Source organism: Peromyscus maniculatus, chromosome 2 (assembly GCF_049852395.1).
Source record: "Peromyscus maniculatus bairdii isolate BWxNUB_F1_BW_parent chromosome 2, HU_Pman_BW_mat_3.1, whole genome shotgun sequence".
NCBI lineage: Eukaryota > Metazoa > Chordata > Mammalia > Rodentia > Cricetidae > Peromyscus > Peromyscus maniculatus.
The window spans coordinates 47,343,330-47,370,934 of NC_134853.1; the positions used below are offsets into that span (position 1 = coordinate 47,343,330).

The 27,605-nt window shown below is 40.2% G+C and overlaps 1 long non-coding RNA gene across 3 annotated transcripts in view; it reads left to right on the forward strand.

The window, feature by feature from the left end:
• The window catches only part of LOC107401457 (uncharacterized), an 80,437-nt gene extending 54,273 nt beyond the window's left edge, over positions 1-26,164 (forward strand). For all 3 annotated transcript variants that reach the window (XR_006069309.2, XR_006069312.2, XR_013049032.1), the window contains 2 exons: positions 8,346-8,497; positions 24,028-26,164. This is a non-coding gene — a long non-coding RNA (uncharacterized LOC107401457). The remainder of the gene's footprint in view (positions 1-8,345; positions 8,498-24,027) is intronic.
• The last annotated feature ends 1,441 nt before the right edge of the window (positions 26,165-27,605 follow it).

The following is a 27,605-nucleotide window of genomic DNA, read 5'->3' on the forward strand; positions in this document are numbered from 1 at the left end:
CATATATTCTAAACAAGAAATATGTGACCGAAGAAAGAAAGAGACACTAGGCCCACATGTCTCTGATTTTGTTCAAACAGAAGAGACCTGCGGCACTAAGAAAGTCTCGATGGAATAAATGTAGGCAGTACCAATGTTGGGAATAGTGACAAAGAAGCAGGGTAGGAATCTCCTCAAATAAAAAGATCACAGTAGATCATGAATTCTCTCAAAGCACCACCTTGGAGTTACATTGATTGTGCATGGTGGACTGCTCCCGTGGGTGTAATGATTAGCTCGTACAGAAAGACTATACTTAGTCTGGTGCTTAATTTTATTATTTAACCAGCAGTAAACTTAAGAAACAAACTTAGCAGGAAAGTGACAGTTCATGTTCCTATTTGGACATGTTGTAATGTCTAGGTGTATCAAATAATATTCAGCAAATAAAAAGATTGTAGATAGTAAAGTTAGATGTTAGAGGTCTGTATGTGTGAGAATTCCTGAAAAGAAGCTGTGTTTGCAAAAGCTGATTGACCAATTAAAACTTCAATGAAAGATTGGAATGTGTAATTCCAGAGCCTAAATATTAATTATCTCAAGTGATCTTTAGCCTGCTGAAGAGCCAAGTCTTGATCCCCTCTGTGTCTGACCTAGCATCCTGTGACTAGCTAGACCCAGCATCCTGATAAACAGATAAAAACCTTTAGCATGTATTATCTTAACAAAGCCCTATTCTCCACTAATCAAAGGACTAAGAATGCTATCAAATAGCATCTGAGGCCTATAGCTGAGATCTCTCTATTTTGATCTAATTCACCTATCTGATGTACCCACTAATGTATTGTAAAAGTGACTGATTTTCTTTGTTGTGTTACTATAGAAAGCATATGAGATTGCTACATCATTGGAACATGAAATTTGGGGTAACCTAAACCTCTATCCCCAGGCCATGGTCACTCATATTTGGGTCCAGAATAAACTATCTCTCACTGTTTTTGTGGTGAAAGTTGTATAGAACATATACACCATCACTCTTAGACTGTTCAGTGAGCTAAGGTCTCAGAACTACTGCCCCACAACACACACACACACACACACACACACACACACACACACACACACGCATGCACGCACACACCTGAAGAGAAAATGCCATCTGGGAAAGTGCAACTAGCAGCTTCCTGCTAGATGTAAAAGCCAACAATAAGCTGTACTGTAGAACCCATCAGCAATGATGGGTGTATTTCAAGGAGACTCTAGTGAGAGCAAACCTCTCTTGACAGTACATTATGAGACAAGAAACTTCTACTGTATTATATATTGAATATGTTATATGTAATATGTATTGAAGCTTCTTCTTTATTAGATTTTTTCATAACACTGCTCCAATGGCCCTAAATTTTAGCTGTCTCTCCCTGCATTCTCTCCCTTGTGCCTCCTCCTCTCCACTTGGTCTTCCCATTCCAGTGCTCCCTTTATCTATCTATAATTGTTTTTCCTATTTCCTTTTCCTAGGGAGATCTATCTGCCTCCCCCATTCCCTTATTCTGTACATACTTAACTACTGTGGTTCTATGGATGTAGCTAGGTTATCATTGATGTAACAGCTAATATCCACATAAAAGCAAAAATATCATATTTGTCTTTCTGTTATCTCACTCAGGATGATCTTTTTTCCAGTTCTGTTTATTTATCTGTGAACTTTTTAATATCTGAGTGATATTCCAAGGCTTAATGTACCATATTTTATTTACCCATTCCTCTCTTGAGGCATATATAGATTGTGTCTTATTTCTGGCTATTATGAATAGAGCAGCAATGAACATGGTCCAGAGGGTGTCTTTGTGACAGGATGAAGTGTCCATCAGTTATATGCCAAAGAGACAGAGACAGCTGGGTCTTGAGGTAAGTCAATTCCTATCTTCCTGAGGAACCACCACACTGATTCTCATAGTGACTATAAAGCTTGCACTCCACCAGCAATGAATGAATGTTTGCCTTGCCTTGTCGTGACCCACTTTTTAAGTGGTTGTTTGTTTCCTTGATATCTAGTTTATATGAATTGATATATATTTTTGGCTATTAGTCCTCTATCAGATATGTACATGGTAAAAATCTTTTCCCATTCTGTAGGCTGCAGCTTTGTCCAAATGATGACATCCTTTGCTATACAGAAGTTTTTCAGTTTCATGAGGTCCCATTGTTGTTCTTAGTACCTGTGATAAGGTGTTCTGTTCAGAAAGTCTTTTCCTGTGCCAATGAGTTCAAAACTATTCCCCACTTTTCTTATATGAGGTTCAGTTTATCTAGTTTTATGTTAAGGTCTTTGATCCAGTTGCACTTAATTTTGTGCAGGGTAATGAGTATGAATCCATTTGGATTCTTCTACATGCAGCTGTCCATTTTTATCAGTATGTTCTTATGATTCCCTGAATTTCCTGTGGCTATTGTTATTTCTCCCTTTTCATTTACAATTTTGTTTAATTTGGATATTCTCTCTCTACCTTTTAGTTAATTTGGATAGGGTTCCTCAATCTCATTGATTTCCTCAAAGAACCAACTCTTTGTTTCATTGATTGTTTGTAAATTTTGTTTGTTTCTATTTTACTGATTTCAGCTTGAAGTTTATTTCTTGCTGTCCATTCCTTTGGGGTGTGACTTTTTTCCTTTTTGTTCCAGAGCTTTAAGGTAAGCTGTGACTTTACTAGTATGAGATCTTTCCAATCTTTTTAATGTAGGACCATAGGGCTATGAACTTGCCTCTTAGAACTTCCTTCATTGTGTACCATAAGTTTAGCTATGTTATGTATTTATTTTCATTCAATTCTAGAAAGTCTTCAATTTTTTCTGAATTTCTGTCTTGACCCATTTTTCATAAACTAGATAGCTGCTCAGTTTCCATGAGTTTGTAAGCTTTCTGTTTCTGTTGATATACAGCTTTAATATGTGGTGGTCAGATGGGATGCAGGGTGTTATTTCAGTTTTCTTGCATCTGTTGATTGCTTTGTATTGAAGCAAATGATCATTGTTGGAGAAAGTTCCATGAAGTGCTGAGAATTCTTTTGTGTTTTGGTAAAATGTTCTGTAAATATCTGTTAGGTCCATTTGGTTTATAACATCTGTTTGCTCCAGCATTTCTCTGTTTATTTTCTGTCTAAACAACCTGTCTATTAGCAAGAGTGGGGTACTGAAGGCTATCATTGTATGAGGGTTGATATGTTATCTAAACTGTAGTAGTGGGTTTTGGTTGTTTTTTGTTTTGATTTGTTTTGTTTTTACAAACTTGAGTGCCTTTGTGTTTAGCAAATATATGTTAGGAATTTTAATGTGCTATTAGAGGATTTTTCCTTTGATGAGTATGTAGTGTACTTCCCTATCTCTTCAGATTAGTTTTGGATTGAAGTTTATTTTGTCAGATAATAAAATGGCTACATCAGCCTGATTCTTGGGTCCATTTTCTTATAATATCTTTTTCCATCCTTACACCTGAGGTGATACTGTGGGGTGTTTCTTGGATGCAGTAGAAAGATGGATCCTGTTTTCACAATCCATTCTGTCAGTCTTTGTATTTTTATTGGGAAATATCAATGAGTAGTGTTTGTTGATTCCTGTTATTTTCTTTTTTTTTTAATGTATAACATTTTATGTACAACTGCAGGAGAAATAATACATAGATAGCTTGAACATAAAAACATGTTATAATTCAAAAGTCCAGGGTTATTTTCAATAGTAAAATATTTTCCCTGTAGAAAACAGTAAAAATGATAACATTTCCCAATATGCGCTTTTAAGCCAAATGATAGCTGAATTATACATATAAATATTTGATTAGATTCTGTTATCTTCTTGTTGTTGTTGGTGGTGTTATTGTGGTGGTGGTGGTGGTGGTGGTGGTGGTGGTGGTGGTGGTGGTGGTGGTGGTGGTGGATGTGTTAGGATGTGTGTATGTATGTGGGGGTGTTTATGTTTCCCCTCTTTTGATTTTCACAGATTATTAATTCCTTTTTTTGGGTGAGGTTAACATTTTTGGGTTGGAGTTTTCCTTCTAGCACCTTCTCTGGAGCTGGATTTATAAATATTTATTGCTTAAATTTGGTTTTCTCATAGAACTAATTTTCTCAGCTATGGTGATTGAAAGTTTTACTGGGTGTAGTAATCTGTGTTGGCATCTGTGGTCTCTTAGAGTCTGCACCACATCTGTCCAGGCTTTTAGAGTATCCATTGAGAAGTCAGATACAATTCTAATAGGGCTGCCTTTATATATCACTTGGCCTTTCCCCTTTGAAACTTTTAATATTCTTTCTTTGTTCTGCATGCTTAGTGTTCTGACTATTATGTGTCAAGGAGACTTTCTTTTCAGGTCCAGTCTATTTGGTGTTCTGTGTGCTTCTTGTACCTTGACAGGCATCTCCTTCTTTGGGTTAAGGAAATTTTTTCTGTGATTTTGTTAAAAATATTAACTGTGCCTTTGATTGAGTTTTTTCCTTCCTGTAGTCTTACTATTCTTAGATTTGGTCTTTTCATTGTTTTCCAGGTTTCTTGGATGTTTTATGCCACAAGTTTTTTAGATGTAACATTTTCTTTGACTGAGTTATCCCTTTCTTCTACTGTGTCTTCAATCCCTGAGATTCTTTCTTCCACCTTTTGTATTCTATTGGTGAAGCTTCCTCTGAGGCTCCTGTTCAAGTTCCTAAATTTTTCATTTCTAGATTTTCCCCAGTTTGGGTTTTCTTCATTCATTATATTTCCACTTTCAGGTCAAGATTGATTCAGTCTCTCACCTGGATCACAGAAATGAGAGATATAGAATAGGAAGTACATCAGGATGCCTGTCATCAGACATCTAATGCATGCATTGCAGGATGGCAGGCAGATGACTACCTACCATTTCTAGGCCTTCAGTTCAGCAATGTCCCCACGGCGTAACTGGCAGGTAGCACCATTGCATTACCACTGTTGGATATAGCCTTACACATGGCCTCAAGCTGACTTGACTATGCTTGATTCTCATGTCTCTACAATTTTCTAACTGCATCTGTTTGTGTCAGTTAAAGACATTAATGATAACCCCAGAGTACCCAAAATGTATCAATGCCACTAAGGGAAAGAAAATTTAAAAAAAAATTGCCCTTGGAGTAGTTTTACTAAGAGGGAGCTCCAATCTGTATGTTCTCTCCCTGTGTCTTCTGTCATCTGTGCTTATGGTTGTTTTCTTGAATACCAGAAATCTGCCTTTTGTATGAGTCTGAATGTTTGTCCCTGTGCCTACATGAATGCTGCCTTATCTGTATCTGTGTCTGTGTATCCCTCACAAAGGGCTTTTGCCTTATATTTATTGAACAATATAGAAAGCACCACATGGGGAAGGAAGAAGGGGCACTTTACAGAATTCTCAAAACAGGGTCTTACTAGGGATGAAGCTTTACTAACTCCAACTGACCCAGAAAACAAACAGCACTGCAAAAATCACTGCAGACAGACTTATCACCCTATATCCATGCTTTTTCTGACATGTTTGTTTTATAAGCTATTTTCTGTTTTCAGCATGTATTACCATAACATACACATACACTTACATGAGTCAGGAACATGGAAGAGTACATGATTAAGATTGGAGTTATTCATCATCTTAAGTGGCCAAAGTCAATTACATGGGAAATCCAACACAATTAAGTTTGGTTGTTACATTGTTTTCCTGAAGGCCAGTTAAAGGAACAGGCTAAGTACACAGTAAGGTAGCAATTTTAAGTGACCTCAAGGTATATTATTGAGGCCCAGCAAATGTTTCAGACTCTTTGAATGTAAAAGGTGTTTTCATAATATTGCTTTGCCATGCTTGTTAATAACTAATTAGCTGCAATGACTCTCTGCAACTGTGTCAGCTCTCAGCTCAGCCTCCCATAAGTTACCTTTCAACATGTGGCCTCTTTAACCCTTCTGTAGTCATTCTGTACCATGCACATCCACACACTCATGTGTGAAATATAATTTGTGATCTGAGAGCCAATACCAGTAATTAACATTAACAAAAAAGAACTTGTGAATGCCAATAGTGACACTTTTTAAGATAAATTGTGGTTAGGTGGTAAGTTGGGAGCCAACAAAACTAATTTTGCTTGTCAATTCATTGGTATTCAATAAAGTGTGACATCCTCATAGAATGACAAAAAACAGCCCATCTATGTTCCTGCCACAGCACACTCAACAATAGCCAGTTAGGACACAGATTTTTTAACTATCAGGAAAATAATGTAAAACAATCATAATTAATACTCTAAATTCTCTGCTGGATAAGAATAATAAGGGAAGCAAAAAGATAAAATCCTCAGATATTAATACAGAGACAAAACGCCAAAAAAGAAAAAAGAAAAAAAAAACCCATGCTTTAACAATCTGACCCAAAAAGATAAGGGTGTCATCAAATGTATTGAGATCTATAGCTGAGATTTCTTCAACTTTGCCATAGCCATAACCACCTTCTTTTTTTTCTCCTTTTTTTATTAATTTACTTATTTATTTTACATCCTGACTGCAACCTCCCTTTCCCTCCTCCCATCCCACTCCCTCTGTAACCTCCTCTCCTCACCCTGTGACCTCAATCCATCCCTCCTCCATATTCACTCAGAAAGGGGTTTGCCTTCCATGGGCATCAGCAAAGCATAGCATATCAAGCTGTTGTAAGACAAAACAACTCTCCCCGTATTCAGACTGGTCAAAGCAATCCAATATGAGGAATAGGTTCCCAAGGGCAAGCCAAAGCACCAGGGACAGGCCTGCTTCCATTGCCAGAAGTCCCACAAATACAACAAGCTACACAAATGTCATATATATGCAGATGACCTAGGTAGGTCCCATGCAGACTCCCTGGTTGTTGGCTCATACTCTGTGAGTTCCCAAGATCCTGGCTGGCCTTTCTGTGGGTTTTCTTGCTATGCCCCTGACCATGCTCCTCTTACAATCCCTCCTTCCTCTCCTCAGTAGGACTCCCTGAGCTCATCCCTAAGCCTGTCTCCATCAGTCACCAGATGAAGGCTCTCCGCCAAACAGGGTAGTCACCAGTCTGATCACAGGGGCTAGCACATTCAGGCTATGCACCCACTGCTGCCAGGAGTCTTAGCTGGGGCCACCCTTGTAGACTCTCAGAAGTTTCCCTTGCATCAGGCTTGACTCTGTAAAGCCTAGAGCCCCCATTTCCAGTCATCCTTCTCAGCCCTCTCCCCCTGCCAACTCCCCAACCCGATCCCTCAAGTTCCCATGCCCACACAACCCAATTCAACCAGGAAATCTCCTCCATTTCCCCTTCCCTGGGAGATCCATGTGTCCCCTCTTGGGCCCTCCTTCTTACCTAGCCTCTCGGGGTCTGTGGATTGGTTATCCTTTACTTTGCAGCATAACCACCTACTTAATGCTTACACAAACGTATTTTAAAAAGAGCCTTGACTTAGGACTATCTTTGTTCTGTTAAGTATAAAAACTTTGTGAAACAGTGACGACTTGGATCCTGGAATGTGGGAAAATCTGAATCAGTCTCACTGAGCCTTTGTCCCTCATACTTGGCTTCATAATAAACTATCTCTTATCTCCTACGAGACAAGAGCTGTGGTTCTTTGCATGGATAACCGCTCACTTCTGCAGTAGGCAAGCTAACCAAGGAGTTTGAAACTATCAATGAAACCTAACCTAGCTGGTCCCTCTTCAAGGCTTAAGGCACAAAGACAAGAATAAGATGCATCTCCTCGCCGACAGCTTTTACAAAGTCCTGTTCCCCAAATGGGGCTGACAGCCTCCAGTCATCGTCCTAACTCTCCACTCATCTGAATTCCAGAACCTTGTAGGCAGGTTGCCCCAACAAAAGATCATCCTCAAACAACCTGGTAATCCTGGTTAGTCCCTTGAAAAATATACTATCTTCTTCACACTACCTCACAGAACAAGAGCTGAGGTAATGACCAAGCCAACCTCACAGCTCCACGGCTGGTTCTTTGGGCATTCCTCTCTGCTGCTACTCTGAGTTCTCTGCTGAAAGCTAAAGCTCAGAGAAATGACTTAAAAAGGAACTTAGATTCACTGAATCCCTTATCCACAACATGCTCACATTTATTAAATCTTTCTCTGTTCTCACTATTATTTGTCTCTTTAATTGGCCTGTTGGGATGAGTGGCTGAGCTAATTTTATTGGGACTCCTCTGAGAGTCTGGGCTTTTGCCATGAAACTCCAGAAACAAACGATAAACTAGGGCACATCCAGAAAATGGAATAGTTTTCAGCCCTTAAAATAAATTAGCCATGAAGAGACATAGAGGAACTTTAAATGTATATTTCTAAGTAAAAGAAGTTAATCAAAACTATTGTGTTCTGTCTAGATCCAATTATATGACATCCTGGGAATATCAAAACTATGAAGCATTAAAACAGCATTGGCTGCCAGGCCTCAAGCTGGGAAGTTGGTGGAACACAGAGAACATGGAAAGTTTGGGGTAATAAGTGCTTCTTCTTTGACTGGCCTGAGAAGCAGGTAGGCTAACTGCAGATCTTCACCTCTCCCTCTGCTCCTCCAAATCCATTCCTCCAATCTCATCTCCAGCTCTGCAGCAGATCCATCTCTGCAGCCTCCCGCCCTCTACTACCCCCATCTCCAGTAGATCACACAGATCTTCCTTTCCTAACCTCTCTCTTCCTAGTCTTTATCCCAGCCTTCAACTCCATCAGGCCCTCCCTGGGAACCCACAGCCACTCCTGCCTAGAAAACAGGTAGGCTGAATACAGATCTTCACCTCTCCTTCTATTCCTCCAGATCCAATCCCATGGTCTCTGATGCAGTTCTGCAGCAGATCGTCTGCTGCAGCCTCCCTTCATCCCTACGCACATCTCCAGTGGACCCCACATACATTCCTGTCCAAATGTCCCTCTCCCAACACAATTTATTGCTGTATCTCTGTCCCAAACTCCAACAGGCACTCCCTGGGAACCCATAGGCTTCTCTGACAGGAGGCAAGTAGGCTCACTCAGATCTTCACCTCTCCTTCTATTCCTCTAAGGCCAATCTACTAGTCTCAGACCCTGCTCTGTAGAAGACCTTCAGCTATGGCTTCTCCTCACACTCTGCCCCCATTCCTAGGAGAATGAACAGATCCTAGTGAAACACCCTGCTTCCCCTCAGTCAATGAACCCATGCAGCAGCACCCCAAAGATCATCTCCATTCCAAAGTGTCAGCTCACAATAACCATAAACATGTTTTACCTGGAACCATACCTATCAGGACCCCAGAAGAATTTCCTACCAGGCAACACAGAGCCACCACACTCTCCTAAAAACCAGAGAGAAAATAGAAATCAAGGGACAAAACACCCACACAACAAAGACAATACCAGATAACAGCACCTAGAATTGAAATTTTTCCCAAGCCCTGATGTCTAGACCCGCCCCCCCAGCAAAAAAGTACAATGACAGGCAGGACAATATGTCTCCACTAGTGTCCAGCAACCGTGCCACAACAGGCCCTGAGAATCACAACATAGCTGAAGCATAAAACAAAGATCTTAAAATAGCCATTATAAAAATGATAGAGACCCCTAAAAATGAAATGAATAAATCCTTAAAGAAATCTATTAAAACACAAACAAACAATGGAAGGAAATGAAGAAAACAAATCAAGACCTGAAAATATAGTAAAGAAAACCCAAACTGAGGGAAATCTACAAATGAAAAATCTAGGAACTCAAAAAGAGGCAAGCCTCACCAACAGAATACAAAAGATAGAAGAGACTCCTAGGCCTTGAAAACATGATAAAAGAAAATGTATAAACACAAAAAATCCTGGCCAAAAAAATCCTGGAAATCCAAGAGTAATATGAATACAGGAAGGAGAAGAAACTCAAGTCAAAGGCATAGTTAATATTTTTAAGAAAATCATAGGAGAAAATTTTGCTAACCTAAACCCAAGAAAAGACATGACCTAAGTAATCTCAAACCAGGAAATCAAAAGAGGGGAAGCAAACTACACACAACAACAACAACAAAAGAACAGAAAACAACAATCACTGGTCACTGTATCTCTCAATATCGATGGTCTCAATTCCCCAATAAACACACAAAGTGATGTGAAAACAGGATCCATCCTTCTACTGCATTGAAGAAACACAACACAATAGCAAGGAGATATCAGCTCAATGCCAAAGGATAGAAAAATATACTCTAAGAAAATGGACTTAAGAAGCAGACTCATGTGGCCATTTTAATATCTGACAAAAGAGACTTCCAACCAAAACTAATTTGAGGAGATAGGGAAGGATACTACATACTCATCAAAGGAAAAATCCACCAAGAGCACATTAAAAATCTTAACATCTATGTCCCAAGCACAAGGGCACCCAAGTTTGTAAAAGAAACATTTTTACATCTTAAATCACTCATTGATGTTCACACAAGATAGTGGGAGCCCTCAGTACTCCACTCTTGCCAAAAGACAGGTCATCTAGTGTAGACAAATTTCTAAAGACTCTTATTAAATAAGAAACACAGAGCCATATACAGGGGTGACAGCTGTAGAGACCAGAGAAATAGTGAATAGCCACCACTAACCTTAGCTCACCATACCGCTGTAGCTTCCCAAGTGAACCAGCTTCTTCCTGCCTAACCTGAACATTTATTGCCTTGTAGTTCTGCCTTCTCATTGGCTCTAAGCCCAGCCACCTCATTTCCTCGTCATTGCCTGTCTATACAGACCTCCAGGTCTCTATGGTTGGCACTGGGATTAGAAGCATGTGTCACCACACTTGGCTGTGTCCTTGAACACACACAGGCTCTGCCTGCCATGTGATCAGATTAAGGGCATGTGCTACCACTGCCTAACTTTTGTTTATGGATGGCTATCTATGTCCTCTGATCTCCAGGCAAACTTTATTTATTAACATACAAATAAAATATCACATTTCAGCACAAATAAAATATCATCACAATCTAGACAAAAATTAAACAGAGAGGGCTGGAAAGATCGCTCAGAGGTTAAGAGCACTAATTGCTCCTCCAGAGGTCCTGAGTTCAATTCCCAGCAACCACATGGTGGCTCACAAACATCTGTAATGAGATATGGTGCCCTCTTCTGGCCTGCAGTCATACATGTTGTATACATAATAAATAAATAAATCTTTAAAAAAAATTAAACAGAGAAATGCTGGAGCTAATGGATGCTATAAACCAAGTGGACCTAATAGATGTCTACAGAACATTTCACCAAAACACAAAAGAATAAGTCTTCTTCTCTGTACCTCATGGAACTTTTTCCCAAATTGACCATATGTTCAGTCCCAAAGCAAGTATCAACAGATCCAAGAAAACTGAAATAATTCCCTGCTTCCTACCTGACCTCCATGTATTAAAGCTGAATTTCTACAAGAACAGAAAGCCTACAAACTCATGGAAACTGAACAACTCTTTATGAATGAAAAATGGGTCAAGATAAAAATTCTGAAAGAAGGCAAAGACTTTCTAGAATTGAATGAAAAAGAATACACAGCATTCCCAAACTTACAGGACACAATGAAAGCAGTGCTAAAAGCAAAGTTAATAACACTAAGTGATTATATAAAAAACATTAGGACTTCCTGAGAATGGGAGACCAGCCCCCCAGCTCCCATCTGGCCCAGAGCTCCCATCCGGGCCAGAGGTGAGTGTCTGTGGTTATACCCAGGGAGGCCAGCCCCTAGGTCCCATCCCTGGACACCAGCCATTCCCGGGGGAAGGCCCGCCCAACTTGGCCCCAGTTGCCAGACATCGAGCGGGGCTCCCACGGGAAGGTTCCCCTTCTCCAAGATCCCTGGGCAGACCCTGCAATCTACACACCCTGCCCACACACCCATCCACCCAAGACCCCCCGCCCTACTTCCTGAGAATTGGAGACCAGCCCCCAGCTCCCATCCAGCCCAGAGCTCCCATCTGGCCCAAAGAGCTCCCATCCAGCTCAGAGAGCTCCCATCTAACCCAGAGAACCCCCATCTGTTCCAGAGAGCTCCCATCTAGACCAGAGAGCTCCCACCTGGCCCAGAGAAAGAGAGAGCTCTCATTGGACAAAGAGCCACCATTGGACCAAGAGTAAACTCGGGAGACAGGCAATCTGCCAGCCCTGATTAGACCAAGAGTGGCTTTTAGAAGCAGAATCTACCACCTCTCATTGGACCAAGAGAGGCTTCCTGAAACGCTGAATCTGACAGCTCTGACTGGACCACGAGCACTGATAAGACCAAAAACAAATCCACGAGGAAATGGGCAGACATCAAGGCAGAAGTACACACAACGAAATAAAGAGCAATACAGCATCACCAGAACCTACCCCTCTTCCAACAGCAAGACCTGAACATCACAAAGTGAAAGAAGCAGAAGAAAGCAACCTTAAGAATAACATCATAAAGATGCTAGAGGCTTTTAAGAAGAAATCAAAAATGAAATTGAGGAAAAGATAAACAAAAAAGTGGAGAAAATCAATAAAGAAAATGAAAAGTCAAACAAAAAAATGGGAAGAACATTATAAAAAAAAAGCTAGAGGAAAAGACAAATAAAGCAGAAGAAAACAATAAATCCCTGAAAGAAAACCATGAAAAAGCAATGAAACAGATAAGGGAAACAGTCCAAGTCCTGAAAAGGGAAATAGAAACAATGAAGAAGACATAAACAGAAGGAATGCTGGAAATAGAAAATGTAAGTAAACAAACAGAAAACACAGATGCAAGCATAACCAACAGAATACAAGAAATGGAAGAGAGCATCCCTGATGTAGAGGATACAATGGAGGAAATGGATTCGTCAGTCAAAGAAAATATCAATGCCAAAAAAATTATAACACAAAATGTCCAAGAAATCTGGGACACCATGAAAAGACCAACCCTATGAATAATAGGGATAGAGGAAGGAGAAGAATAGCAACTCAAAGGCACAGAAAATATATTCAACAAGATCATAGAAGAAAACTTTCCCAACTTAAACAAGGAAATGCCTATGAAGATACAAGAAGTCTATAGAACATCAAACAGACTAGACTCCCCAAAAAAAGTCTCCTCACCACATAATAATTAAATAACTAAATGTACAGAATAAAGAAAGAATATTAAGAGCAGCAAAGGAAAAAGGTCAAGTGATGTTGATGTAACCAACCATCTTATTAAATAAGAAACACAGAAACAATGTAAAAGAGAAAGCCGAGAGGTCAGAGCTCAGAGCTAAAATCTCACCCTTCCGCCTGCAGTGTCCCAGCTTCCCGAAAGAGAGCTACTTCCTGTCTGTAAGTCGATTTTCCAGTCATTCTGCCTTCTCATTGGTTGTAAACCCAAACACGTGACTGCCTTGTCACTGTCTGAATGTACAGCCCCCTAGGTCTTAAAGGCATATGTTTCCAATGCTGGCTGTATCCCTGAACACACAGAGATCTATGGGATTAAAGGCGTGTGCCACCACCGCCACACTCTTGCTATGGCTCTAATAGCTCTGACCCCTGGGCAACTTTATTTATTAACATACAATCAAAATCACATTTCAGTACAATTAGATTACCACCACAAAGTGACTTATCAAGGCAAACCCACCAGAATAACACCTGATTTCTCAATGGAGACTTTGAAAGCCAGAAGGACCTGGACAGGTGTAATGCAGACACTAAGAGACCATGGATGCCAGCCTAGACTAATATACCCAGCAAAACTTTCAATCATCATAGATGGAGTGAACAAGACATTCCAAGACAAAGCCAGATTCAAACAATACTTATCCACAAACCCAGCCCTACAGAAAGCACCAGAAGGAAAATTCCAACCTAAGGAAGAAAGATACACCCTCAAAAACGCAGGCAATAGATAATGCCACAGCAATAAACCCCAAAGAAGAGAAGTAGATACACACTACCACCAAAAAATAACAGGAATGAACAATCACTAGTCATTAATGTCCTTTAATATCAATGGACTTAATTCACTTATAAAAAGACACAGGCTTACAGAATGGATACAAAAGTAGGACCCATCTTTCTGCTGCATACAAGAAACACACCTCAAATTCAAAGATAGACACTACCTAAGAATAAAAGCCTGGGAAAAGTCTTTCCAATTGAATGGTCTTAAGAAGCAACTGGGTATAGCCATCCTAATATCCAACAAAATAGACTTCAAACTAAAATCAATCAAAAGAGATCAAGAAGGGCATTACATACACATCACAGGAAAGATCCACCAAGATGAAGTTTCAGTTCTGAACATTTATGCCCCAAACACAAGTGCACACACATATGTAAAAGAAAGATTACTAAAGCTTAAATCACATATAAAAACCCACACATTAATAGTGGGAGACTTCAACACCCCACTTTCACCACTGGACAGATCTCCCAAATCGAAACAAATAAAGGACTTAACTGATGTTATGTCTCAAATGGACTTAATTGATATCTACAGAATATTCCATCCTAACAAAAAAGAATATACCTTCTTCTCAGCACCCCAAGTAACCTTCTCTAAAATTGACCACATACTTAACCACAAAGCAAATCTCAACAGATATAAAACAATTGGAATAACCGCCTGTGTTCTATAAGACCACCATGATTTAAAGTTAGATTTCAACAACAACAAAAACTACAGAAAACCTTCAATCTCATGGAAACTGAATAATGCTCAACTGAATCACCAATGGGTTAAGGAAGAAATAAAGAAAGAAATTAAAGACTTCCTAGAAATCAATGAAAATGAATATACCACATATGCAAACTTATGGGACACTATGAAAGTAGTGCTAAGAGGGAAATTCATAGCACTAAATGCCCACATAAAGAAATTGGAGATGCCGGGCGATGGTGGCGCACGCCTTTAATCCCAGCACTCGGGAGGCAGAGGCAGGCGGATCGCTGTGAGTTCGAGGCCAGCCTGGGCTACCAAGTGAGCTCCAGGAAAAGCGCAAAGCTACACAGAGAAACCCTGTCTCGAAAAACCAAAAAAAAAAAAAAAAAAAAAAAGAAATTGGAGAAATCTCACACTAGTGACTTAACAGCACACCTGGAAGCTCTAGAATAAGAAGAAGAAAAGTCACCCAGGAAGAGTAGATGCCAGGAAATAATCAAATTGAGAGCTGAAATCAATAAAATAAAGACAAAGAGAACAATACAAAAAAATTAATGAAACAAAGAGTTGGTTCTTTGAGAAAATCAACAAGATAGACAAGCCCTTATCCAAACTAAACAAAAGGCAGAGAGAGAGAGCATCCAAATTAACAAAATCAGAAATGAAAAGGGAAACATAAAAGCTAGCACTGGGGTTGGGGATTTAGCTCAGTGGTAGAGCACTTGCCTAGCAAGCACAAGGCCCTGGGTTCGGTCCTCAGCTCTGGGAAAAAAAAAAAAAAAAAACTAACACTGAGGAAATCCAGAAAATCATCAGGTCATACTTCAAAAACCTCTAATCCACAAAACTAGAAAATCTAAAAGAAATGGATAATTTTCTGGATAGGTACCCCACACCAAAGTTAAATAAAGACCAGATAAACTATTTAAATACTCCAATAACCCCTAAGGAAATCAGTCATTAAAAGTCTCCCAATCAAAAAAACCCCAGGACCAGATGGTTTCAGCGCAGAATTCTACCAGATCTTCAAAGAAGAGTTAATACCAATACTCGTTAAATTGTTCCACACAATAGAAACAGAAGGAACATTACCAAACTCCTTCTTTGAGGATACATTTACCCTCGCTCCTAAGCCAATCAAAGATGTAACAAAGAAAAAGAACTACAGATCGATCTCCCTCATGAACATTGATGCAAAAATACTCAAAAAAATTTGGCAAACAAAACATGATAAATGTCGTGCTAGAAATCTCATCCAATGACTGACAGAAGAAGATGCAAATATCCACGGCCAGGCCCCAGGTGGAGCTCCAGGAGTCCAATTGGCAAGAAAGAGGAGGGATTGTATCAGAGAGAATTGTTGAGACCAAGATTGGAAAAAGCACAGAGACAAATAGCCAAACAAATGGAAACACATGAACTATGAACCAATAGCTGAGGAGCTCCCAACTGGATCAGGCCCTCTGGATAAGTGAGACACTTGATTAGCTTGAACTGTTTGGGAGGCATCCAGGCAGTTGGGACCAGGACCTGTCCTTAGTGCATGAGCTGGCTGTTTGGAACCTGGGGCTTATGCAGGGACACTTGGCTCAGCCTGGGAGGAGGGGACTGGACCTGCCTGGACTGAATCTACCAGGTTGAACTGAATCCCCAGGGAAGTCCTTGCCCTGGAGGAGATGGGAATGGGGGGTGGGCTGCAGGGAAGGCGGGACGAGGGAGAAGGGGAAAGACAGGGGAATCCATGGCTGATATGTAAAATTAAATTATAAAATTAAAAAAAATTTTAAAAACTGGCAAACAGACTCCAAGAACACATCAAAATAATTAACCACCATGATCAAGTAGGCTTTATCCCAGGGGTGCAAGGGTGGTTTAACACACAAAAGTCCATCAATGTAATATACCATATAAACAAACTGAAAGAAAAAAAAAAACACGTGATTATCTCACTAAATGCTGAAAGGGCATTTGACAAAATCCAACACCCCTTCATGATAAAGGTCTTAGAGAGATCAGGAATACAGGGAACACACTTAAACATAATAAAGGCAATTTACAGCAAGCCAACAGCCAACATCAAATTAAATGGCGAGAAAATCAAAGCGATTCCACTAAAATCAGGAACAAGGCAAGGCTGTCCGTTCTCCTCATACTTATTCAATATAGTACTTGAAGTTTTAGCCAGAGCAATAAGACAACATAAGGAGATCAAGGGGATACAAATTGGAAAGGAAGAAGTCAAACTTTCCCTATTTGCAGATGACATGATAGTATACATGAGTGACCCCAAAAATTCGACCAAGGAACTCATACACCTTATAAACACCTTTAGCAACGTAGCAGGATACAAGATTAACTCAAAAAAATCAGTAGCCCTGCTATATACAATTGACAAACAGGCTGAGAAGGAAATCAGAGATATATCACCCTTTACAATAGCCACAAATGACATAAAATACCTTGGGGTAACTCTAACTAAGCAAGTGAAGGACCTATATGACAAGAACTTTAAGTCCCTGAAAAAAGAAATTGAAGATGTCAGAAAATGGAAAGATCTCCCATGCTCATGGATAGGCAAGATTAACATAGTAAAAATAGCAATCTTACCAAAAGCAATCTACAGATTTAATGCAACCCCCATCAATATCCTAACACAATTCTTCACAGACCTGGAAAAAAACAATACCCAACTTCATATGGAAAAACAAAAAACCCAGGATAGCCAAAAGAATCCTGTACTATAAAACAACCTCTGAAGGCATCATGATCCCTGACTTCAAGCTCTACTATAGAGCTACAGTAAATAAAAACAGCTTGGTACTGGCATAAAAACCAACATGTGGACCAATGGAATCGATTTGAAGACCCTGACATTAATCCACACACCTATGAACATATAATTTTTGACAAAGAAGCCAAAAGGGTACAATGGAAATTTTTTTGAAAGCATCTTCAACAAATGGTGCTGGCATAACTGGATGTCAACACATAGAAGACTGCAAATAGATCCATATCTGTCACCATGCACAAAACTTAAGTCTAAGTGGATCAAAGACCTCAACATAAATCCAGTTACTCTGAACCTGATAGAAGAGAAAGTAGGAAGTAGTCTTGAACACAGGAGATCACTTCCTAAATATAACACCAGTAGCACAGACACTGAGAGAAACAATCAATCAATGGGACTTTTTGAAACTGAGAAGCTTTTGTAGAGCAAAGGACATGGTCAACAAGACAAAGTGACAGCCTACAGAATGGGAAAAGGTCTTCACCAACCCCACATCTGACAGAGGACTGATACCCAGAATATATAAGGAACTCAAGAAATTAGACATCAAAACAACCAACAGTCCAATTAAGAAATGGGCTATAGAGCTAAAGAGAGAATTCTCAACAGAACAAGCTCAAATGGCTGACAGACATTTAAGGAATTGCTCAACATCCCTAATCATCAGGGAAATGCAAATCAAAATGACTCTGAGATATCACCTTACACCTGTCAGAATGGCTAAGATGAAAAACACTGAAGACAGCTTATGCTGGAGAGGATGTGGAGCTAGGGAACTCTCCTCCACTGCTGGTGCGAATGCAAGCATGTACAGCCACTCTGGAAATCAATATGGCAATTTTTCAGAAAGTTGAGAATCAATCTCCCTCAGGACCCAGTTATACGACTCTTGGGCATATTCCCATGGAATGCTCAATCATACCACAAGGGCACATGCTCAGCTATATTCATAGCAGCATTATTTGTAATAGCCAGAACCTGGAAACAACTTGAATGCCCTTCAACTGAAGAATGGATAAATAAAACGTGGTACATATACACAATGGAATACTACTCAGCAAAGAAAAACAATGACATCATGATGTTTGCAGGCAAATGGATGGATCTAGAAAAAATCATCCTGAGTGAGGTAATCTAGACTCAGAAAGACAAACATGGTATGTACTCACTCATAGGTGCATACTAGATGTAAAACAAAGGATGACTAGACTGCTACTCACAACTCCAGAGAGGCTACCTAATAAAGAGGACCCTAAGAAAGACACAGGATTGCCCAACAACAGAGAAATGGATGAGATCTACATGAGCAAACTGGATGTGGGCGGGGGGGGGGGGGGGGGGGGGCACGCGGTAATGAAGGTCAAGGGTGGAGGGAAAGAGAGCTTAGGGGAGCAGGAGATCGCAGCTGGATCAAGAACGAAGAGGGAGAACAAGGAAAAGGAAACCATGATAAATGAAGAGCCAATGGGAATAGGAAGAAGCAAAGTGCTAGAGAGGTCCCCAGAAATCCACAAAGATACCTCCACAATAGACTACTGGCAATGGTTGAGAGAAAGCCTGAACTGACCTTCTCTGGTGATAGGATGGCCAAACACCCTAATTGTTGTGCTCGAACTCTCATCCGATGACTGAGGGAAGCAGATGCAGAGATCCACAGCAAGGCCCCAGTGGGGCTCCGGGAGTCTAATCAGTGAGAAAGAGGAGGGATTGTATGAGCGAGAATTGTTGAGACTAAGATTAGAAAAAGCACAGGGACAAATAGTCAAACTAGTGGAAACACATGAACTATGAACCAATAGCTGAGGAGCTCCAAACTGGATCAGGCCCTCTGGATAAGTGAGACCGTTGATTAGCTTGAACTGTTTGGGAGGCCCCCAGGCAGTGGAACCAGGACGTGTCCTTAGTGCATGAGTTGGCTGTTTGGAACCTGGGGCCTATGCAGGGACACTTTGCTCAGCCTGGGAGAAGGGAGGAGGGGACTGGACCTGCCTGGACTGAATCTACCAGGCTGAGCTGAATCCCCAGGGAAGTCCTTGCCCTGGAGGAGATGGGAATGGGGGGTGGGCTGGGGGAAGAGCGGGGGTGGGGGAGCATGATGAGGGAGGACAGGGGAATCCGTAGGTGATATTTAAAATTAAATTAAATTATAAAATTAAAAATTAAAAAAAAACATTGGAGTAGTCTCATAGTAGTAACTTAATATCACACCTGAAAGCTCTACAACAAAAAGAAGAAATCATACCCAAAAGGAGGAGACAGCAAGAAATTATTGAACTCAGGGTTGAAATCAATAAAACAGAAACAAAAACAAAAAAATACAAAAATAAATGAAACAAAGAGTTGGTTATTTGAGAAAATCAATAAGATCAACAAACCCTTATCCAATCTAACAAAAAGGCAGAGAGTATATCAAAATTAACAAATTAGAAATGTAAAGTGGGATATAACAACAGATATAGAAGAAATTCAGAGAGTCGTGAGGACATATTTTAAAATCCTATACTCTACCAAGTTGGAAAACCTAAAAGAAATGGATGATTTCCTTGATTCATGCCACTTACCAAAATTAAATCATGATCAGATAAGCAATTTAAACAGACCTATAACACCTAATGAAATATAAGCAGCTATTAAAAGTCTCCCAACCAAAAGCCCAGGGCCAGATGGTTTTAGCGCAGAATCTATCAGACTTTCAAGAAATAGTTAATGCTAATATTCCTCAAGTTATTCCACAATTAGAAACAGAAAGAACATTCCCCAATTTGATATGTGAGACCATAGTTACCAATGATACCCAAACCAGATAAAGACCTAAGAAATAGAATTACACACCAATTTCTCTTATGAACATAGATGTTAAAATTTCTCAATCAAGTATTTGGAAACCAAATGCAAGAACACATCAAAAAGACTATCATCCATGATCAAGTAGGCTTCATTACACAGATGCAGGGATGGCTCAACATATAAATTGATAAATGTAATCTATCATATAAACAAACTGAAGGACAGAAACCACATAATCATTTCATTGAATACAAAACAGGCCTTTGACAAAACCCAACACCCCTTCACGATGAAAGTCTTAGAGAGATTAGTGATACAAGGGACATACCTCCACATAATAAGGGCAGTTTACAGCAAGCCCATAGCCAACATCAACATAAATGGAGGGAAAAATCAAAGCAATACCACTAAAATCAGGAAATCTAGATACAAGATTAACTCAAAATAATCAGTAGTCCTCCTATATACAAATGATAAACAGACTGACAAAAAAAAAATCAGGGAAGGAAAACCTTTCACAATAGCCCCCCATAATCTTGGGGTAACTCTAACCAAGCAAGTGAAAGATTTGTGTGATAAAAATTTCAAATCTTTGAAGAAAGAAATTGAAGAAGATATCAGAAGACAGAAAGTTCTCCTGTGCTCATGGGTCAGTAGGAATAACATAGTAAAAGTGGTCATCCTACCAAAACAACCTGCAGATTTAATGCAATCCCAATAAAAATTCCAACACAATTCTTCACAGATCTTTAAAGGACAATCCAGCTTCATGTGGAAACACACACACACACAAGATATAGTTTAAACAATCCTGGTAAAACAAGAACTGCAGGAGGTATCACTATTCTCGGTTTCAAGTTTTACTACGAAGCTATAGTAATAAAAACAGCATGGTATTGGCAAAAAAACAAACGCATTGATCAATGAAATCAAATAGAAGACTCAGACATAAATCCACATACCTATGAACATCTGATTTTTGATTTAAAAAAAAAAGAGGCCAGAAATAAACAGTGGAAAATAGAGAGCATCTTCAACAAATAGTGCTGGTCAAACTAGATGGCTGCATGTAGAAGAATCCAAATAGATACATACTTATCATCTTGTTCAAAACTCAACTCCAAATGGATCAAAGACCTCAATATAAAGAACCTGATAGAGGAGAAAGCAGAGAATAGCCTTAGATTCAATGGAACAGGAAAATATTTGCTTTTTTTTCTAACAGAATATCATTAGCACAAGCATTAAGATTAACAATTAATAAGTGAGAACTCATGAAACTGAGCAGTTTCTGAATGGTAAAGGACACCATCATTCAGACAAAGTGGCAGCCTACAGAATGGGAAAGGGTTTTTACCAACTACACATCTAATAAAGAGATATATCCAAAATATACAAGGAACTAAAAAAACTAGACATTAAGTACGGGGAATTTACCCATGAACCGCACAAACAGCAGGAAATATTAGATAGAAGGATTTAGAGTGTGGAGATAAACAGATAGAAAATACAGGATAGCCTTGAGAGGGCCTGGAACCTATTCCAATGAGCCCTGACTGTCTCTACCCTAAGGTATTTATAGAAACGCCAATGGGTAGAGCAAAAGACCTCCAACCCCAGCACAGCCAAGTGCAGACCATCTCAGACACCTGCACTCAGGCCCTTGGTCCAGTCATCCTCTCTATGCAGAACTGCTGGGTAAAGCCACGAGGGACTCCACAATTAAGAAAACAACCCAATTTAAAAAATGGATACTAATGTGAAAAAGAGAAGAGAAATAAAATGTATGCTAATCTTCATGCCGAAAAAAATTAAAATTAAAATTAAAAATGGGGTACAAATCTAAACAGAAAATTCTCAATAGAGGAACTCAAATGGCTGAGAAACTCCTAAAGAAATGTTCAACATCCTTAGTTAGGCATTAGGGAAATGCAAATGAAAGCTACTTTGATGTTTCCATAGTACACTTGTTAGAATTGCTAAGATCAATAAAACATGTGACAGCTCATGTTGGTGAGGGTGTGGAGTAAGGAGAACACACACACATTGATGGTGGGAGTGCAAACTTGTACAGCCACTATAGAAATCAGTGTTGTGGCTCCTCAGAAAGATGGAAATTGACCTACTTCAAGATCTAGCTATAGCACTCAAAGGATGCTTCATCCTACCACAGAGACAACTGCTCAACCATGTCCATTGCTGCTCTACTAATAATAGTAAGAAATCAGAAACAATCTATATGTTCTTCAACAAAAAAAAAAGATAAAGAAAATGTAATACATTTTAACAGTGGAGGATTACTCAGCCACTAAAAATATAAAAATCATGAAATTTGCAGGTAAACAAATGGAACTAGAAAAAAATCATCCTGGGTGAGGAAACACTGACCCAGAAAGACAAATATGGTGTGTGTCACTTTTATGTAGATATTAGCTATTATGTCAGTGATAACCAAGCTGCAATCCACAGAACTGCATAGGACAGGTATAGAGCAAGAGACTTGAGGGTACACATAAATCTCATTAGGAAAGGGAATAGAATAGATAGTTAAAGATGGATGAGGGTGGAATGGGAGGGTCAACGGGGTGGGGAGAGGAATTATGGGGGAGAAACAGCTAAACTTAAGGGCCATTTGAGGAATAGTATGGAAACCTAATATAGTAGAGAAGCATAAACTTCCTAAAAACCATGCATATATAAAGGTAATCTAAATGAAATCACCAAATAATTGGGGAGACAGAGTCCCATCTGACCATCTCCTGTCACCAAATGAGCTTCAGGATGTAACCAGGATTGGGTTACATCCAATTGAGTTGTTGACCAAAGGGTTCCATGGGAATCCCCAAACAACTGAGGTTGTTGACAAAGGTAAATAGGTTCCTTTCTGCAGACAGCAAGGCCCTTTGCTGAAGACAGTTCCTACACAACTTATTGAACATGGAAAAGTTGATCTGGTGCTTACATAGAGCCTTCAGTCCTATGTTGTAGCCTCTTTGATACAAAAAGGTAATCTTCATACTACTAAAAGTGAAATAAAAAACACCAAGCCAGCCACAAATCCTTTCGCCTACACTGGTGTCCTGCCTGCAAGATAGGCTAGGGCAATGGTGAGAAGGTGGCACAAAGCTTGTGGGCGTAACCAACCAATATCTGATTTGATTTAAGGCCCACTCGGTGAGATTGAATCCATACCTGACACTGCTTGGGTGACCAAAACCCAGAAGGTAGATAGCCCAGGGACCTAGAGTAAAAAATCAAATATTACTGGTTTTAAAAAAAAGTAGTGGAAACACATGAACTATGAACCAATAGCTGAGGAGCCCCCAACTGGATCAGGCCCTCTGGATAAGTGATAAGATTAGCTTGATGCATTTGGGAGGCATCCAGGCAGTGGGACCGGGTCCTGTGCTCAGTGTATGTGCTGGCTGTTTGGAACCTGGGACTTATGCAGGGACACTTAGCTCAGCCTGGGAGGAGGGGACTGGACCTACCTTGACTGAATCTACCAAGTTGAGCTGAATCCCCAGGAGATTCCTTGCCCTGGAGGAGATGGGAATGGGGGTGGGCTGGGGAGAGGGTGGGGGCAGGAGGAGGGAGGACAGGGGAATCCCTGGCTGATATGTAAAATTAAATCAAATTATAAAATGAAAAAAAAAAAGAAGGGGAAAAAAGTAGTGATAAAATGACCCCTAATGACATTCTTCTATACTTTGAGATCATTGCCTTGCTCAGCCAACATAAGAAAAGCTTTCTCCTGCAGCAGATGGGAAAAAAAAAATACAGAGACCCACAGCCAGACATTATGCAGAGAGTGAGAGACCTTGGAACACTAAAACCTAAATGAGATGTTTCCATCAAATCCTTCCACTCAGGCTCAGAGAACCCTCAAAGAAGAGGAGACAGAAATAGTGAAAGAGCCATCCATAGAGGATGGAGGACACCAAGAAACAAGGCCCTCTAAATCAGCATGATCAAACCTCATATGAATTCACAGAGACGAAGGCAGCATGCACAGGGTCTGAACCAGTCTGGACAAGGTCGTATGCATTTATATATTTTTTATTTTTAGTGATTTTATGTTATTTCTAGTGTGCAAATAAGCATACTCTGGATCTTGACCATTCCCTTGGGTTCTTCCACTTTTTGTCTTGTCCAGCTCTGATGTGATAGTTTTTATTTTATCATATTTTTTATTACATTTTTTCATTATCTCTTAGAAGCCTTTTTTTTTTAATGAGAGACAGAAAGGGAGTGGCTCTGGATGGAAGGGAAGGTGGGAGGGAACTGGGAGGAGTAGAGGGAGGGAAAACTGTAATCAGAATATGTTATGTGAGAAAATAATCTATTTTTTTCCTTTTATTTTATTTTACAATACCATTCAGTTCCACATATCAGTCACGGATTCCATTGTTCTTCCCCCTCCTGTCCCCTTCCCCTTCCCCCCAGCCCACCTCCCATTCCAACCTCCTCCAGGGCAAAGCCTCCCCTGAGGACTGAGATCAACCTGGTAGACTCAGTCCAGGCATGTCCAGTGCCCTCCTCCCAGACTGAGCCAAGCGTCCCTGCATAAGCCCCAGGTTTCAAACAGCCAACTCATGCAATGAGCACAGGACCCAGTACCACTGCCTAGATGCCTCCCAAACAGATCAATCCAGTCAACTGTCTCACCTATTCAGAGGGCCTGATCCAGTTGGGGGCCCCTCAGCCTTTGCTTCATAGTTCATGTGTTTCCATTCGGTTGGCTATTTGTCCCTGTGCTTTATCCAACCTTGGTTTCAACAATTCTCGCTCATATAAACCCTCCTCTTTCTCACTAATTAGACTCCCAGTGCTCCATCTGGGGCCTAGCCATGGATCTCTGCATCCAGATTCCTCAGTCCTTGGATGGGTTTTCTGGTACAACTGTTAGAGTGTTTGGCCATCCCATCACCAGAGTAGGTTAGTTCCAGCTGTCTCTCGACCACTGCCAGCAGTCTATTGTGGGGGTATCTTTGTGGATTTCTGTGGGCCTCTCTAGCACTTTGTTTCTTCCTTTTCTCATGTGGTCTTCATTTTCCACGGTCTCCTATTTCTTGTTCTCCCTCTCTGTTCTTGATCCAGCTGGGATCTCCAACTCTCTTTCCCTTGACCCTTGCCCTTCATTACCCCCACTCATGTCCAGCTGTTCATGTAGATCTCATCCATTTCTCCGTCATTGGGCGATCCCCGTGTCTTTCTTGGGGTCCTGTTTTCCAGGTAGCCTCCCTGGTGATGTGAGTAGCAGTACAGTCATCCTTGTTCCACCTCTAGTATTCTTCTATGAGTGAGTAAATATTATATTTGTCTTTCTGAGTCTGAGTTACCTCACTCAGGATGATTTTTTTTTAGATCCATCCATTTGCCTGCAAACCTCCTGATGTCGTTGTTTTTCTCTGCTGAGTAGTATTCCATTGTGTATATGTGCCCCAATTTATTTATCCATTCTTCAGTTGAAGGGCACCCCACATCTGACAGAGGACTGATATCCAGAATATATAAGAAACTCAAGAAATTAGACATCAAAACAACCAACAGTCCAATTAAGAAATGGACTGTAGAACTAAACAGAGAATTCTCAACAGAGGAAATTCTAATGGCTGAAAGACATTTAAGGAATTGCTCAACATCCTTAATCATCAGGGAAATGCAAATCAAAACAACTCTGAGATACCACCTTACACCTGTCAGAATGGCTAAGATCAAAAACACTGAAGACACCTTATGCTGGAGAGGATGTGGAACTAGGGGAACTCTCCACTGCTGGTGGGAATGCAAACTTGTACAACCACTTTGGAAATCAATATGGTTCTTTCTTAGAAAATCGGCAATCAATCTCCCCCAAGATCCAGCTATACCACTCTTAGGCATATACCCAAGAAATGCTCAATTATACCACAAGAGCACTTGCCCAGCTATGTTCATATCAACATTGTTTATAATACCCAAATCCTGGAAAAAATAATCTATTTTCAATAAAATGGGAAAAAACTACTTTTTTTTTGTAAGAGTAACAGAGCTTTCTAGGCCCCAAAGAGGTCTGCATATACCCAATTTAGCTACTCACAACGAAACAGCAGTGACTTACTACTACCTTTAATAATAAGTGAGTATTTGTCAACTACATAGAAAGCACAAAGGTGAGGGAAAATTACCAGACCAAAGGATGAAATTTTGAACAAAAATTCTTAGCAAAAAAACTCTAATGCAATACAAGAAAGGGTACTCTATTAGTCTCAGAAGAAAACAGCAGGGAATAGGGTCCTTAGCAATGCTTAAAAGTTATTCACAGAAAGGCATGCACACACAAACACACACGCAGCACACTTACTCTGAAGTAGGCACTCTCCTGAGCAATTTACATAATTGGCTTATTTAATCCTTACAATGCCATTTGTTAGGCAGCACTATTATCTTCTTTTTTTCAGATAAAGAAATGGAAGAGAAGCAGGCTTAGTTGGCTTTCCAAAGTCATTTGGCCGGTAAATGATGGAAGCAGAATTTTTCTACTAGTATTATAGGCACTTAGAACAGCTTAGGCTAGAGCACACAGGCTCTTCACTTGGACCAACAAAATAACTGAAAACAGGATGAAAGTGTGGCATCTTTATCTTCATTTTACATCCATCAACTTTACGTTGGGTGTCCTGCTTGACTCTACATAGGCATTGTTGTCACTAAAGGATTGTCTATCTACAAACCAGTGAGACCTGAGGCATCTCACTCCCTTCAAAGATGAAAGCACAAAAGTAAGAGGTCATTGGCCTAAACCTGTAAGCACATTGAGTTCTAGAAACAGCAAGGTCAAACAGGGCATATCATGCCCCCCAATGAAGACATCTGTGCTGATAAAGCTGCACTTTACAAGAGTTGTTATCTCTTGGGAACCAAATTGATCACCTCAGCCGGCAAGGACTTCTACAGATATCTTACAGAGCCAGAGCTCATGCAACAATCATCCAGCCCACCCCTTGACCACGAAGTGTAGTTATACAAACCCCTCATCCTCTGGAACTAGAAAAAAATCATCCTGAGTGAGGTAACCCAGACCCAGAAAGACAAATATGGTAGGTACTCACTCATAAGTGGATATTAACTGTAAAGTAAAGAATAGCTATGTTACAATCCACAGACCCAGAGAGACTCTGTAACAAGGAGGGCCCAAGTGGAATGCATGGACTTCTCTGGGAAAGGGAAATAGACTAGACATCCATAGTGTACTGAGGGTGGGTGGGGATGGGAACTTGAGGGATCTGGTTGGGAGGTGGGTGGAGGGGGAGAGTACTGAAAGAGATGACTGGAAAGAGGGGACACATAGAAACCTAGTACAAGGGAAACTCCCACAAATCTACAAGGAGGACACCATGCTAAGACTCCTAGCAATAGTGGATATGTAGCCTCCTGTGGTGACTGCCCCAATTGTCTTCAGGGACCT